Below are 17,149 nucleotides of genomic sequence, written 5' to 3'. Positions count from 1 at the left end.
CGTTTTACATATTAAACAAAAAAATGAGAAACAAAAAATTGATAAGAAAAATATATAATAACGAATTTTTTATTAACTTACCAGGGACACAAGGATTAAATGAGGAATAGGTTGAATGCGTATAAGAATTTGTATTATTAGATAAACGATGAATAGGTAAGTACTAACCGGTAAATTACAACCACCTGAATTATAGAATATCAAATATATTTTATACTCAAAAAATGATTTTAAATTCAAATTCATGATTTACTAAAATTTACATACTTGCTTGATATGGTAGAGTGACAATGGGAGTTGCTTGATGATCGATGTAGTTTGTATTATTGGAAATGGTAGACAATGCTAAACGTTGAGTTTGGGCTACATTTAACAAAATGAAAAATTATAATAATAACATTATTGCACCGTTAAAACTATTAAAACCATAGAAATATCAGTAAGTGGATAGAAACAGTTAAAATTATTGTACCTACCACTGTTACTTAGCTTATTTTGAGAAGATGAAGATCCTTCATTTTTTCGTTTGTTTTTGGATGTAGACATTTTCAAAGTATATAGATAACAAACCCTAAACGTGCGTTAAGCCTAATTTACAGAACCCTAAGATAGACAAATGGAGTCTTATAGATTAAAGCTTGAAAACACCATTAAATAATATAACTCAAAATGAAAGTCAATGTAAATTTGGAATACCGGAAACAAATAATTTTACAATAAATCTGAAATAAAAAATCGAAAAAATAAAAATTTAACAACTGTTTTGTTAAAAATCAATTTTATATATCTATATATTGGATTCATATAAAACATCAGAGTCGGCTAAATAAATAATAAAGATGAAATTGAAAAAAACAAAACTTTAAAATTGTCAGGTCCCTTAATATGGTCGATTCGGCTCGGATCTTAATCAATCATGTCATAACTCACATAAAATTAATCGTGTTGACAAGAGAGTTAATGACGGGTTACTATATTTAGAAAGATGGCCGTTTGTTAAAGGCGGAATCAATAACAAACATACGGTTGCAATGAATATTCAAAGATAGATGGCACACACAGGATTCACTCAAAATATTTCCATTTATATAATGTTAATCATACAAACAGGGTAATCAATTTAGGGTTTTATAAGAAATCCTAGGACAGCCGGCACACACAAAATATTCTGAATTAATGTGTCGGTCTTATCCGTATCATGTGTCCATCTGCCTCTCCTTGGCGGCGTGCCCTAAATATTCTATTTATAGGCCTGCCAACCTAGGACAGCTATCATTCCTTCTAGAAACCCTAAATACAATCATACGTATTCAAATTACATATTCAAAATAAGCTAAGTGTAAAACAAGTCTTCCGGGTAGGCTTTTCATTAATCTTTAGTCTCCGAGTACGCAGTGTACTCGGCCTTCCTTCAGACTTGGTAAATATAGAAGTGTACGGGATCAGTTTCCGGGTAGACTTTACTTAAAGAATATTTTACCAAGTAAAATATTCACCGAGTAGACTTCAATCTTCTTGAACTCATCAAACTTTGCCCGACAAATCCTTACGTGCAACCTTGTTCTTCTATGGTCTTGTTCGGCTCATTGTCATTGAATAACTTGTTGATAAGGCGTACTCGGGAGTACATACCTTACTTGAGCAGAACCTTACTCTATATAACTTAGAGATATTCCATTAACTCATCAAGTATACTCGGACCATAATTATTAAAGAATACCTTGCCCGGTCTTCCAATCACTTGGCTTCATGGACTTGGTTAACCAAACCTTACTCGGATGAGTAAAATCTTGGTCTTGAAGAACAACCCTGCTTGACAAAGTGAACCTTGCTCGGTGATGCCAAATCAGTGATCCTTACTCGGGAAATCACTAAAAAGCATACCTTGCTCGGATATCCACTTAAGAAGACTATTTGAAGTAAACCTTGCTCGGAAGGCAAAATCTCGTACTCGGCTAAGTAAATGCTTGCTCGGAGTTCCAAGGTGTGCTCGGATTCAATACTTAGCAGTTTCAGAGGAGGTTGAGAAGATTCCAATCTTCCATATTCTTCGTTTAGGTCAAATCTCCTCATTTGGGTCAAACTATCAACCCAACAAAAGTCGGTATTTGTGAAAAAAAAATTTGGAAAATTTTGGTTTGCATATAAAACGTTTTTTAATTCTGCTTTTTGGGTCAATATTTGGTGGTTTGTACTTAGTTCTAGTTAATTGGTTTTGGTTGTATGTGATATATGTAAACCGAGATCCTTTAAGGATCTCGGTGGGCTTTGGGCTTTACTTGGGCTTGGTTGTTAGCTTCCCTATATATAGAGAATATGTGTATAGGATTTAGGTAGTTCACATTAAGAGAGTTTTTAAACACTTTGAGAGCCACCATCTAGAGAGCATTGTATGGTTTGGCTAAGTGGTTTATGTATCTGACGATTGATAATATAATCGTATGCATTGAAACCATATTACGTGTTTATTATATTCATATTGTTCATCATTGTTCTTGAATCACCACGTTAACTAGATTCTGCATATTTGACGTGTGTTGGTTGATATCATATTGTAGTGATCAGATTCGGGACTTACAATTGGTATCAGAGCCTTGGACGAATTCAGGCTCGTTATTGTGATATTAACAGATTCAATATTAGTTTTTTCTGGTGGTGTAGAAGCTTTTCCGGCGAGTAGTTTATCGGAGAAGAAAAAGAATTAATTTTGGTCAAAGATTTGTTGTTTGTTTGGAAACAAATCAAATCCCACCAAACTTTGGAATTTGGTACTGCCAAAATTCAACTATTTGACTAGTTTTCGGCCAAACTTGGTCAAAGATAGTTCTCGGAATCATTTAATTAAAGGATCTTGGCCAAAACTGGGGTGTTCTCGGCCACTTTCAAGATTTCTCGGTCAACCTTCGTTAGTTCTCGGTCAACGTTCTCGGTCAACGCCTTCAATTCTCTGTCAACTCTTGTTCTCGGTCAAAGTGGGTTCTCAGTCTACATTTAAGGGTTCTCGGCCAATATTTGGGTTTTCGGTCAAAGCTTTAAGTTCTCGGTCAAAGTCAGGGTTCTCGGCCAAGATCAAGATTTCGGGCTCTCGGTAAAAAAAAAAAAAAAAAAAAAAAAATTGGCGGGAAAATTTTTCTTGAACAAAATTTTTCCAGAAGACTCATATAAGGAGACTTCATTCTTGAAAATTTTGGCGAAAACATTTTTTTTCGAGTGATTTTCGGCGAATTTTTGGCGGGAAATTCGAAAAAATTTGTCTTGAACGAAATTGTTCCTGGATGCCTCTTTTGAGCGGGACATCTTTCTTGAGAATTTTGGTGATCATATTTTTTTGAGAAATTTTAGCGGGAAAATCAGTTTAATCTCTTTAATTACTCAACGGATTCTCCACAACTCATCTCAATGTTTGGAAGTACTCTTAATCAGTCTGCTCCCTCACAAGAAGTATATCAAAATTCATTTGAGATAAGTTTTAAACCATGTTCTTTAAGTTGTGGTGAAAAATAGAAATGTATAAGCTTCATAACCACAGTCTAAGTAGAGATATGAAGAGAATAAAATCAGAAAATTTTAAACTTAAGAAAAACGAAAGAGGCTTTTTAGACAAAACAGAAGCACAGAACAAGGACATTAAAAAGCTTAGTATAAAGAGTTGTCATTACCTTGATGCCAAACAGGAAATCGTTGAATTGACTGCTAAATTGGAAGCCTCCAAGTTAGAAATTTTAAATCTAACTAGTAAATTTGAAAGAGCTGAACCAGATTTTAAAAAATTCGATGGCTCCAGTAAAGTTGTCAACTCAATGATTGAAAATCAATTGTGGTGGAAAGAGAATGAATGTGAGGGAATAGGATTCAGTCAAGTTCCCCCACCCTAAAACCACAATTATGTCCCTACCCCTGTTACCAAAGAACAGAAGGAAAATATAAAAGACATGAAGTATGGTAAACAGGTTCAATCTGAAACTGTTGGATCAGGATCCCTAGAGGAAATCAAGCCTGTTTTTAAATGTGTGAACAATTTTGATGCTTTTACTTCATGTGCTGATATAGTAAATGATGTTGCTTCTGATAGTAAAGGGGTTCAAGCTAGTGAAAATGAATCTCATTCTAACGTGTCATCAAACTCAGATGACACCACGACACAAAGTTGTACTAATAATAATACACAGAGTTGTGGCAACAAAGGGATGGCACATAAGTAATCAGCACAACAAGGACAGTCTCGTCCTCATAGATCCTCCGGATATCCATGTGTTGATAAATCATCGGGTGTTTTTTATATCAAGAGGCAAACATGTTACCACTGTGGCACGCCAGGATATATAGCCAGAAATTGTGTCCATCGTCTATATGTTCCCTACTACAAGCAAAATCAGAAGGTTATGCCAAGGGGCAAGAAGAATGGAAAAACCTTTCCTAATAAGGAATTCCAACATGAAGAAAGTGCTTCCGTCGACATTAGAAGAAGGATGAAGGCGTGTTTCGTCTGCGGGAACGGCGGGCATTTGGCAAAGGAGTGTCACTACCATGCTGTTAATAGACAAGCTTCTCAGGTGAAAGGTAACAGGTTTCAATGGATTCCAGTGGGTAAACAAAATGCTTATTTTAGAAAACCACGTGTATCTGTACAACGAGTCACAGATACTCAAGGATTCAAAGTTAATATGACAGATTTACACTCAAATGATTTAGAAATTGTTAAAAGAAGAATAAATTTTCAAAAATCAAAGGGTGTTGAGAGTTCTAAGAATTCTAACTCGAATTCGGATTGCTACATTCCAAAGTCCGTTCTTTGAAATTTCACTAAACCAAGACAGATTTGGAAACTCAAAACTCAGCAGACAGAATCTGTATTAACAAATGATTCTGTTAAATATGGGAAAGATATGAGTTGGCAAGAGGTCACATATGTTGATTCTCAAGCGAACCCCAAGACATTTATGACTTGGGTTACTATGTCCAACTGATACCGCTATGCGTGTAGGAACAACCACAAATTCATTGTTTATTAAATGGGTTGTTCCAGGCACATGACATGGCATATATCCATTGTTTTCTAAATCTTTAAATCATGAAATGGATTATTTATTGCCTGGACGGGATTTTATGGTGATAGAACATTTTTAATCTGCTCTCTAAGTGTGTAGGAACAAATCAGGGAATACATTGCATATTAAAAGGTTTGTTCCAGACATTCAACTCGCAAGGATGCAGAATCTCAAAACAAGCTTATTCCTAGGGGAGATTCTAACAAATGGAAAGATGATGTCTTGAAGATAAAAGGTAACCGTATCACTTTGGTATGAAAGATTGATCAGTCAAAAAGATTTTATAATTTTAAATTCTTATAAAAATACAAAAATATGTTCACGTATAGTTTTTCAAATATAGTTTTTCATTTTGTTTTATTTAAAAATGAGAAAATGACTTGAACGTACATGAGAAATGATAGTACATCAGTTGGCTGACTATCACACTTCATCTTTTTATTATTAAAAGCTAAGTTTCAACGATTGAGTCTTTTTGAGGTTAAATAGTTTTTGCACAAATTTAGGGGGAGAAATTAAAAATTTCAAAGAGTGTATGTGTGCGTTTAACAAAAATTATTCTCTCTGTCTTTCAAATTTCACTCTCGCTTAAAATTATGTTGGTTGCGCAAGTTTGAAGAACATATACTTGTATATGTTTGGTTCGGTAATCTACTTGTAGATTCACAGGATAGCCATTCATCTAAAGACTGAAAGCATCCGGGGCGATTGTGATGTGTTTTTGTTTTTTGAAATCTTTCACTTAAAATTATGTCTGTAATTCAAAGTTGGAGGGACACGTATTTTCATATGTGTTTTGGTCCTGTTAACCACTAGTGGTCATACGGGATAACCATTTACCTGAAAACTGAAGAGTGACCGGGGTGACTGAGTTCTTAACATGTGTGTCTTCTGTAACTTTCGGGGAAGTGATATTATTATTCAGTTAACAGAGCTTCAAAATATTTTCAAATGAAAATTGATCCAACCTTTGGAAAATAATAGATAAATTGTTTCTGTGTGCCTAACGAGTGAAGTTATTAAGCTTAAAAGGCTCTAGAACAGTCATTGATTTGTATGGTAACTTTCCATGATGCGTAAAAGTTGAAGTGATATAAATTAAATATGCTAAACTTACCGTGGAGAGTCATTTTGAAGAAATGTGCATGTCTTCATATACATCTCTCCGAAGGATAGGAAGAAAAGCAATTACCCAGTCATGCACGAGCCCGTTAGTGTCTTGATCACCAAAAATATTATGTTTCTAAATTTTTGCTGAAATTATAAAAAAAAAAAAAAGAAAAAATAGTTATAAAAAAATGAAAAAGAAAAAAAAGAAAAGATTATTGTGTTATTAAATATTGTTATTTTAAAAGCTCAAAGGGTCAAACTAAAACTACAGAGATGGGGGCACACAAGTAAGTCCTGTTATGTCTCGAGTGAAAGGCTTGTCGGTTCACTGGCTTATAAGTCCAACGATCAACCTTAAAGCTTAAATTCTTGTTTGTTTATCTATAAAATCTTTTGATCAAGCACTAGGGGGTTGGAGTCAAATTGGGGTGATCTGGCGAAAGCCAAAAACGCTTTAAGAAGAGATAGGAGGCATCACAGGTCCATGAGTGATGTCCATCTAAGCTTTATGCCGAACTGAACCTAATCCATATCACTGATGCAATGAAAATCATGCTAAGTTCGTTATACCTGATATCAACCTGTTTCTTTATGTCATAATAGCGCTGAACATGAATCCTTGTGAAAGTACCTTAATCAATAAGATTCCATATTCGGATCTTTTCATAAAAGGCAGCATTTTCATCAAAAACTGAACTTTGATCCCAAATTTTTGCAAAATTACAAGAAGACCGGGTGATTAAATTTGTTTTATTTGCTGTTTTTGGTTTTATTTTTATCTATATTATTTTATTCCATTTTATTTATTTTAATTTTACATCATGTTTACTGTTGTCGAAACAAAATGGGCTAAGAAATCGTTTTAAATTTGGATCAGGCTTTTGTTTTCATCCCATGAAATCTGATGTCGGTTATGTGTGTTATAGCTGGTTTAGCTGGTATGATCTCATTTCAAGTATTTTCAAGAAAAAAAAAATCAGAAAAATAAAAAAAAAAATGTCTGTGTTATTTTGTTCTATTTAATTATTTTCAAAATATTTTGATTGATCTTTCTATCAAAGTTGATTGTTCTTTCAAGACTGATTTCTTGTGACAGAAGCATATGAAGTATCTGAGATTCAAATTGGATGATACTGTTAAAAAGGGGGAGATGATAGATTATTGGATGCAGATGCTGAAGTTGTTGATCACTGAAGTTGCTGATTATGTTATAGTAAAAATTCTGAAAATCTTGAAAGCATCAGTCAAAGGGCAAGATTGTTTGGTTGTAATTTGGTTAGACTGACGCATATCAAAAGGCCACGAGTTGAAGACTAAAGTAATTCAAACGAAGACGAGTTGAAGAATTATATTGGTGTAATACCGAAATCTCTATGGATTTCGCTTAGGCTAGTTTGAAGTAAAATAAACAAGAACGAAGCTATAACCAAGGGGGAGATTGTTGGGTCAATATTTGGTGGTTTGTACTTAGTTCTAGTTAATTGGTTTTGGTTGCATGTGATATATGTAAACCGAGATCCTTTAAGGATCTCGGTGGGCTTTGGTCTTTACTTGGGCTTGGTTGTTAGCTTCCCTATATATAGAGAATATGTGTATAGGGTTTAGGTAGTTCACATTAAGAGGGTTGTTGAACACTTTGAGAGCCACCATCTAGAGAGCATTGTATGGTTTGGCTAAGTGGTTTATGTATCTGACGATTGATAATATAATCGTATGCATTGAAACCATATTACGTGTTTATTATATTCATATTGTTCATCATTGTTCTTGAATCACCACGTTAACTAGATTCCGCATATTTGACGTGTGTTGGTTGATTTCATATTGTAGTGATCAGATTCGGGACTTACACTGCAAAACGTAAACATATGACATGGTCAAATCAAAAAATTGTATTTTTGATAAATAAACATAGATTGTGGAAAACACTTATAAAATCAATAGTTTGTATCGTTTTTAAAGAATAGGTATGAAGAAACGAAGCTTAACTTATTGTGTTGAGGAAGAAACGTATAATAGTAATCAGAACGAAAATAAGTGAGAAAGATTATTGTTTGAGTGAAACTTGATTTATATGTGTGTATATATACAAAAAATGTAAATTATTTTCTTTGAATGAAACAATAATTATCATTATATTAGGATTGGTTTATTTTTGGAGAAAATATGGTCACAATAATTTAGAAATATGATGACTAAAATAAACAAAATTTATGCCATTAATATATGATAATCTTTTACAATATTATTGTTAATTGAATTATGACTTTTTTAAAATAATTCGGATATAAGTATTCGTATAAACTTGGAATAGTATAAACTTTTTAAAAATAACTAATTTATGATATAGTAAATTATATAGGAATTATTAAATAGAATAAATAGTTTATGACATAGTAAATAACTAATTTAAACCCGTTAGTTATGGTCACGAAACGACGAGCCGACATCGTTAAACCGTTTAAGTCACGAGATCCGGATGGAATCGGGTATAAACCGAACCTAAGTTGAGCTTAGGGATCACCCTAGCTCAGATCTGGATCGAACGGGACGAAAAACGGTGAAAACGAGTAAAAACCCGTTTTTCCGGCAAATACGCGATTTTCCGGCGACGGCACCGGAAAGGCGACGCCGGGAAAGGTAATACGAGGAAGGGAATGTTAGAGAATGTTTCTGATATTCTCTGACCTAACCCTAGTTCGCTAACGGGAACTTAACGAATTAAAAGGTGATTCGTTAGTTGATTCGTCTATGGGAGCATAACGAACTAGCTTCATTTCGTGTTCAATTCGTTAAGGAAAAAGATAACAAATCACCCTTGATTCGTTATATTCATTCGTTAAAGGAGATAACGAATTGGAGGGTCCAATTCGTTACATGGACTGATTCGCTACATGAACTGATTCGTCAAAGGACTAGTTCGTTATAAGGTCCAGTTCGTTTAATAACTTGTTCGTGAAAGGGTTCAATTCGCTACAAGGACCAATTCGCTAAGATAAGCCAATTTGTTAAGAGCAATGTAACGAACTAGAAGTTTAACAAAATGACAGAATGGTCCCTGAACTTAGAAAAAGAATGATTTAATTACAAAGAAGCCCTTGAACATGGCAGCTCGACCCCAGCCAGGGGCTCTGCCCCATGGACCCTGCTAGGGGCTGCCGCCCCTAGACCCCGCTACCAGGGGCGCTGCCCCGGGACCCTCGTTCGTTGAGGGTTATAATTGGACTAGAAATACGATATGGATAGTGATAGTAATTAATATGCGTAAATGTTATACAGTTAGTCGTGCATAGCTAAAGAGGGGAATAATCGTAAACGGTGAACGCAACCGCATTGAGGTGAGTTTCTAGCCCCACTTCCTTGTTATGTTTTCGGGGATGTGTGCATACTCGATGTGATAGTTTATACACTTACCTTAGGTGGTAAGTGTATGCCTTGTATGATTTATGTATGATGATTGCTTGACGGTGTGTGAACAATCTTCAGATATTGCATGTGTTGTCAAGTGGTAGTTAAAGGTATGATTGATAAGTGGGATGTATGAATGATGTATGTATGAATATATCTGATGTATGAATAATTTATTTATGATATGTTGATGGTACGTGAACTCTCTTTGGAGATTGCACATATTGTCAAGGAAAGTTTGTAAAGGACAGGTATGTTATAGTAGTACGAATGTATAGGGAACCGACCCTAATAGTATCGGCGAATGAAGGGAACCGACCCTAATAGTATCGGTGAATGTAGGGAACCGACCCTAATAGTATCGGCCAATGTAGGGAACCGACCCTAATAATATAGGCAAAGTTAATAGGGCGAAATGCTCTTTAAAACGTATATGTACGAATGGAAGTATTACGTAACTATGAAATAAAGGATGAAAGTACGGATGTATGTAAGCATGTAAGTAAATCTGAAGTATGTACCTTCGGGCGCATATGTCAGTATGTGAATGTATTGTATGTCGTCTGATTAACTAGAACTCATTCAGCGTAGCTGACTTTTAGTATGCACGCAGGTGTGTAGAATGAGGCAACTTGCTTGAGAGGAAGCACATGGCATGGATTTGAAGGCACTGGCATCTCAATGAAGTGTTACGTTATGATATTTAAAAGACAATGTTTTATGTTTATATAATTGATATGCTCGTTAAGACAAGGATTAATGATCATGTAATGTAATGGTTTGAATGTTTTAATATAAAACAACCTGGTGCATATTGGCACCTGGTGCATATTAGCACCTGGTTCAAAAATTTCTTCACAAAACACAGCTGGAAGTGTCTGAAATGAATTTTATGTGGTAGGTAAATTATAATGCAAGAACTGAAACATAACTAAAAGAGTTTATGATACATATCGTCTCTCCGTTGAAATTGTGATAGAAAATGCAAACCGCAGGAATAACAATCTGTTTAGTTCAAATTTAATATGAATTAATAAAAAATGATAACAACAGTAACTGATATCTTATTTTTTTAATTATATATACATATACTGTCTGTGATAATTATATGATTATGTTCATATAGTAATTAGCTCTATACAAACATGCTTATGCCAAAATCTTAACCAAAGTAAACCATTAACACATAACAATAATAACCTAAGAATCAAAAACCAATAACTTGTTATCACCAAACTGAAAACACAATGATCGATGTTTAAAAATACAAATATTACAGCTATCACCCTCAAGCATGCACAGAGAGTATAATCATGTTCTTATTTAGTTGAAGACGAACTAAATAAAAAGCCTTGATGTTATAACTAAACCCTACACAACAACATTATAGATTATGACTAAAAATCATCTTCGGTTAATATAAATTCGGGCTAAAAAGATTATAACAGTATTAAATATGAATATTAACAAAATTAAAGTATCTCACAAAATAGTACTTATATTCACCATCGATTGAGATCTATATGAAACAGGAAGGTCTTCTAAACGTCGATTGATTCTTCTGTTCCAATGACCAGAAAAACCAGAAAAATCGAAGTGATATTATTTTTGATGATAATTAACAATAATAAACGAAGAGTCATTGATTTTTTTAAATTATGTACAGAAAATATGGGTATGGGCCTAATTGAATGGGCTATGTCTATTGGATCATGTTAAAAATTTAAAAATAAAGCAAAATCTTTAACAAAGATTTAAAAGTCTTTTAGTAATTTCTATTACTGATTTGTTACTAAATTACAATTTAAAATCAGTATTTTATAAAGGTATTAATAAATATATGTTACACATAATTAATAAATAAGATTTTTATTAATGTCTAACATTTAGTAATTTATTATACAAAATATTCAAAAAATAGACTATATATTTGTAAAAAAAAAATTAAAAGGAAACCGTTGTATACAAAGTTAGAAAAAAGTTGAAAACCAAAAACTAATTTATTTTTATATTAAAAATGTGTTAGAAAAAACAAAAGTTGAAAAACAAAAACTAATTTATTTACTTTTAATGACAAAAAACATTTTCGTATGATAAAAATAAAAGGTTATTATAAATTAAAATTTGTTTCGAATATAAAATAAATTTGTTTCACATTAAAAGATTAATTGCATTGCATATTACAAATTAATAGATTATATATAGACTAAACAAACAAATGGATTACATTAACACCAAATCCAAAAAAAACCATATATTAACTCAAATTAAGTTTATACATAAATACATATTTCAAACATCAAATGTAACATTAAATAGGTAAATAAAGTACCAGTTTACACAAGGGTTGACATTATATAAGCAAGAAATCTATATAAACAACCACACAATATCATAAATACAGAACCATATATGAACATTTAAGTAGCCCAAATAAAAAAGTAGTAAATAACATTGTCTAGATAATAAGTTGATAGATACACAAACTTGAATGTCTTATCAAAAACATTAATACATTATATAGTAACATGAATTCAGAATGAGTTTTTGAAAATTTTCCTCCTTCATGTATATCATCCGCCCAAACAACCTGATAATAGAAAACAAACAATAGAAAATATTTATTTATGTAAGGCCCCGAACCCGGTAGCCCTACTTTAGCGTCGGATTTACTCATAAACACAGTTCTTCAATCAGAGTTTATTAAAACTTTTCGCGGAATATAAAACATCAATCATTTGTTACAAAACGTTAAACTTTTTCTTTGATACCATAACACAAAACTTTATATTTAAAACATCTTTACTTCTTTCTTCAGATGCCAGCCGTTCAATCCATGCCGTGTGTCGTCCTCATGCTAACTCTGTAATCAGCTCACCTGCGTGCATACTAAAAGTCAGCTACGCTGAGTGAGTTCTAGTTAATCAAGCAACTTATCATACAACCACTTCATACAATATATATATACGTATCCGAAGACACATAGTCCACTGTCTAACATGCCACTGTTAACCACTTAATTACCCCTACAGCTTAGCCACTTAATTACAACGGCACGTATAGGCTTTCCCTATCACGCACTCACGCTATGCCACTTAATAACGAAGGCACGTATAGGCTTTCCCTATCACGCACTCACGCTATGCCACTTAATAGCGAAGGCACGTATAGGCTTTCCCTATCACGCACTCACGCTATGCCACTTAATAACGAAGGCACGTATAGGCTTTCCCTATCACGCACTCACGCTATGCCACTTAATAACGAAGGCACGTATAGGCTTTCCCTATCACGCACTCACGCTATGCCACTTAATAACGAAGGCACGTATAGGCTTTCCCTATCACGCACTCACGCTATGCCACTAACACCCTTACTAGACTCCTGCTACCTCTAACACACTCTACCTCAACCTGCCTTGGTCACACTCATATTAGTTTAGTATTTACGTAGTGAACAAGTCACATCACATCATTCATACACACTATCAACCACTTGGCAATCGCTATCCTTGGCGATACGTGCAATATCCGAAGATCGTTCACGTACCGACAAGCATTATAAATATATACCTCATATAACATCTATAGCATACACTTACCACTTAAAGTAAGTGGATTCACACTTCACATCGAGTATGCACACAGCCCCGAAAACATAACAAGGAAATGGGGCTAGAAACTCACCTGAATACGGTTACGTTCTCCGTTGATTGTAATTCCTTTCTTTAACTGGGCTCGGCTAACTGTATAATATTTACACATATCAATTAACTACTACTACTCGTTTTCAATAACTGCCTTAACACATTTCCCATTAGGTTTTTAATTCATTTTAAAAACGAACTTCGCTTCAGGCGAAGTTAAACCTTAGGCGAACTTGGAAACAACTTGGTTCTGGCTTGATTCGATCGAATAGGAACACGTTCGATCGAATAGGAACACGTTCGATCGAATACAACACGTTCGATCGAATACAACACGTTCGATCAAACAGGAACACGTTCGATCGAATAGGAACACGTTCGATCGAATACAACACTCATTCGATCGAATACAAAACTCATTCGATCGAATGAGTTGGAGACCATTCGGTTGCTTCCCTATTCGGTCGACTGGACTTGTTCGATCTACGCATTCGATCGAATGGACTGATTCGATCGACTGGTTCGATCGAATGAGTCTGGTTCGACTCCTTCAAGCTGGCGACGGAGAAACCCACGGGTTTTCCAGATTTTCCAGATTTTTGACCCAAAATCGAAGTTTTTGACATGGAAATGCTCGGGATTGAAAGGGCTATCGATTCCTTGTACTTTTAAACACAAAAGCTTGCATTTTGACATCAAAACAAGGCGGTTTTTGACCCGAAAACTCAAGTTACGAAAATAGGGAGTTTTTGCTCGATTTGAGCTCGAAAATGGTTATGAAAACGGATGATTTTCGAGAGGGACTTACCAAAAACGATTAGGAACAAGATTGTGGACTCGGATTTGTGATTTGAGAACTTTCTCTCTCTAGCTTCTCTCTCTAGAAATGAGAGTGTTTGTGTGGGTGTAAGTGAAGGAAGATGGTGAAAATGGTGGAAGTGTCAAGAACTTTCGTTTATATACTACGGGTTTGGTTAGGCTCGGGTTGGCTTCCTACGGGTCGAGACAGGCCGAGTTCATAAAATAACTAAGCCCAAGACCCGTTCCTTACTCGACATTAAATAACTAAAACGTGAAATTACTAAACATAACTTTCTTTTATTTATCAATATAAAAATTTCGGGATGTTACAAGTCTTCCCTCCTTAAAGAGGTTTCGCCCCCGAAACCTAACTTATTCCCTATAAACGGAAAACTTCTTATATTTACACGCTTTACCATCACACAACTATTTATTATAACCAACATGCATTCAAGTTAAATTCATAGATCGTTCATACTAAAGCACAGGAAGTCACAAGTACTTCATAACATAAAAGGAAATCATTCAAGCTTGCTAAACAACATAGGTTCAACTGTAACATAAAACACTCTTTAACTACTAAACATAAAACAACTGTGACATGCCACTTATTCTCCTGCAACCTCCTCAGCAGCTAATAGACCATCCCTTCACGCGTTTCCTCTTCCTTCCCTCACTGCCACGGCTTCTCTACACTCCCTAGCTATGTGACCTGACTTACCACACCTATAACACTTCTGGTCCTCGGTGCATTCACGGGAGAGGTGCCCCTCCCTCCCACATCGGTAGCACTGGTTTGGACCAGCCTTGCATTCCCCCAAGTGCATCTTTCCACACACCTTACATGCTCCACTCCCTGCCATCTTCTGTGTCCTTCTCCCTGCATGTTCCACGATATCCCCAGCTCTTTTAGTTCCTTTCCCTTTTCCCTCATCTTCCACTCCCACATCATCCGCCGCCAGATCATCATAGACTATCTCCGCCAACTCGACCGCAGACTCAAAGGTAACAGGTTTGTTGGCCCTGACCAACATGCGGACCTTCTGGGGAAGTCCTCTAACGTAGCACTTGATCCGTTTCGCCTCGGTGTTCACCATGTCAGGTACCAACCTAGACATGCGGTTGAATTCAGTGGTGTACTCACGATGTGTCATCTTGTCCGCCTTTAGATTCAGAAACTTCATCTCGGCCCTCTCAACCTCAGCATCAGCACAGAACCTTTTCATCACTAACTCCTTAAGGTCATCCCACCTCATGGCCTTAATCTCCTCTCGGGTCTTCCTTTGTTCGACCGTTTCCCACCAGTACATGGCCTCATCTTCAAATGACTGAGTGGCATAACCCACTGCTTGGTCAGGACGACACTCGCTAATGCGGATAACCTTATCCATGGCGGTTATCCACTGAAGAGTAGCGATTGCGTCTCCCAAACCAGTCAACTTAGGCGGGTCACAACCTTTGAAGGACTTATAGTTGCAACCGCCTCGGCCCCTCTTCCTTTCATCATCTTTCACAGACTTTACCTCACTCGAGTTATCCCTTTCCCTCTCGTCATTCTCTCTATTATTACCACCTGCCCCTTCAACGGTTCGTTCACGGCTTCCAGCAGACCCTTCGGGATTCAGGTTCTTCACAGCAGCAACTACAGCTTGAACAATGGCTGCTTGAACTGCAGGGCTAAGTTGAACTTCTTCGTTGTTGTTCTGGTCTCCTCCAGCTGCGCTTCCTTCATCTTCGGTGTGGGAAGCTTCTTCCACCGAGGGTTGCCGGACAAGACGAGGCCTGCCACGACGCCCAGTGCGACCCCCAGTTTCAACAAATTCTCCAGCTCCAGCCATCGTAATCTAAAAGGGAAAACACAAACATCATCACTCAAGGATCTATCTAGTACAAGGATAGTAAGGCTAACAGGTAATAACAGTGGCCAGTTGTGATTAGCTGATCACGTTACTTTCCGTGTCCTATACACTTCCCTTTATGAGTCCATTTGTGCTGGTTCTACATAAGCAGTTTGTCAAATCAAACAATCAATTATTCCTATCCCTAACGTTCACATATCTTTCTTTTCTCATTAACATATATCATTTAATCATACACCTTACCTTTACTGATCTTGCTTGAGCGACACATGGCATTCTTGAACTGGCATCTTCTTTCCTTTCTTACTTAAATCCCATTTTCTGTTCGAGTCTAAGCATGTAGGATGCTTAAATCTCTCGAACTTATGCTCTGATACCAACTTGTAAGGCCCCGAACCCGGTAGCCCTACTTTAGCGTCGGATTTACTCATAAACACAGTTCTTCAATCAGAGTTTATTAAAACTTTTCGCGGAATATAAAACATCAATCATTTGTTACAAAACGTTAAACTTTTTCTTTGATACCATAACACAAAACTTTATATTTAAAACATCTTTACTTCTTTCTTCAGATGCCAGCCGTTCAATCCATGCCGTGTGTCGTCCTCATGCTAACTCTGTAATCAGCTCACCTGCGTGCATACTAAAAGTCAGCTACGCTGAGTGAGTTCTAGTTAATCAAGCAACTTATCATACAACCACTTCATACAATATATATATACGTATCCGAAGACACATAGTCCACTGTCTAACATGCCACTGTTAACCACTTAATTACCCCTACAGCTTAGCCACTTAATTACAACGGCACGTATAGGCTTTCCCTATCACGCACTCACGCTATGCCACTTAATAACGAAGGCACGTATAGGCTTTCCCTATCACGCACTCACGCTATGCCACTTAATAGCGAAGGCACGTATAGGCTTTCCCTATCACGCACTCACGCTATGCCACTTAATAACGAAGGCACGTATAGGCTTTCCCTATCACGCACTCACGCTATGCCACTTAATAACGAAGGCACGTATAGGCTTTCCCTATCACGCACTCACGCTATGCCACTTAATAACGAAGGCACGTATAGGCTTTCCCTATCACGCACTCACGCTATGCCACTAACACCCTTACTAGACTCCTGCTACCTCTAACACACTCTACCTCAACCTGCCTTGGTCACACTCATATTAGTTTAGTATTTACGTAGTGAACAAGTCACATCACATCATTCATACACACTATCAACCACTTGGCAATCGCTATCCTTGGCGATACGT

Source organism: Bidens hawaiensis, unplaced genomic scaffold, assembly GCF_021521415.1.
Source record: "Bidens hawaiensis isolate Kalapana, Puna unplaced genomic scaffold, B.hawaiensis_p1.1 tig00002617_1, whole genome shotgun sequence".
NCBI lineage: Eukaryota > Viridiplantae > Streptophyta > Magnoliopsida > Asterales > Asteraceae > Bidens > Bidens hawaiensis.
The sequence above is the reverse complement of the archived record's forward strand: the minus strand, read 5'-3'. Positions refer to the sequence as shown.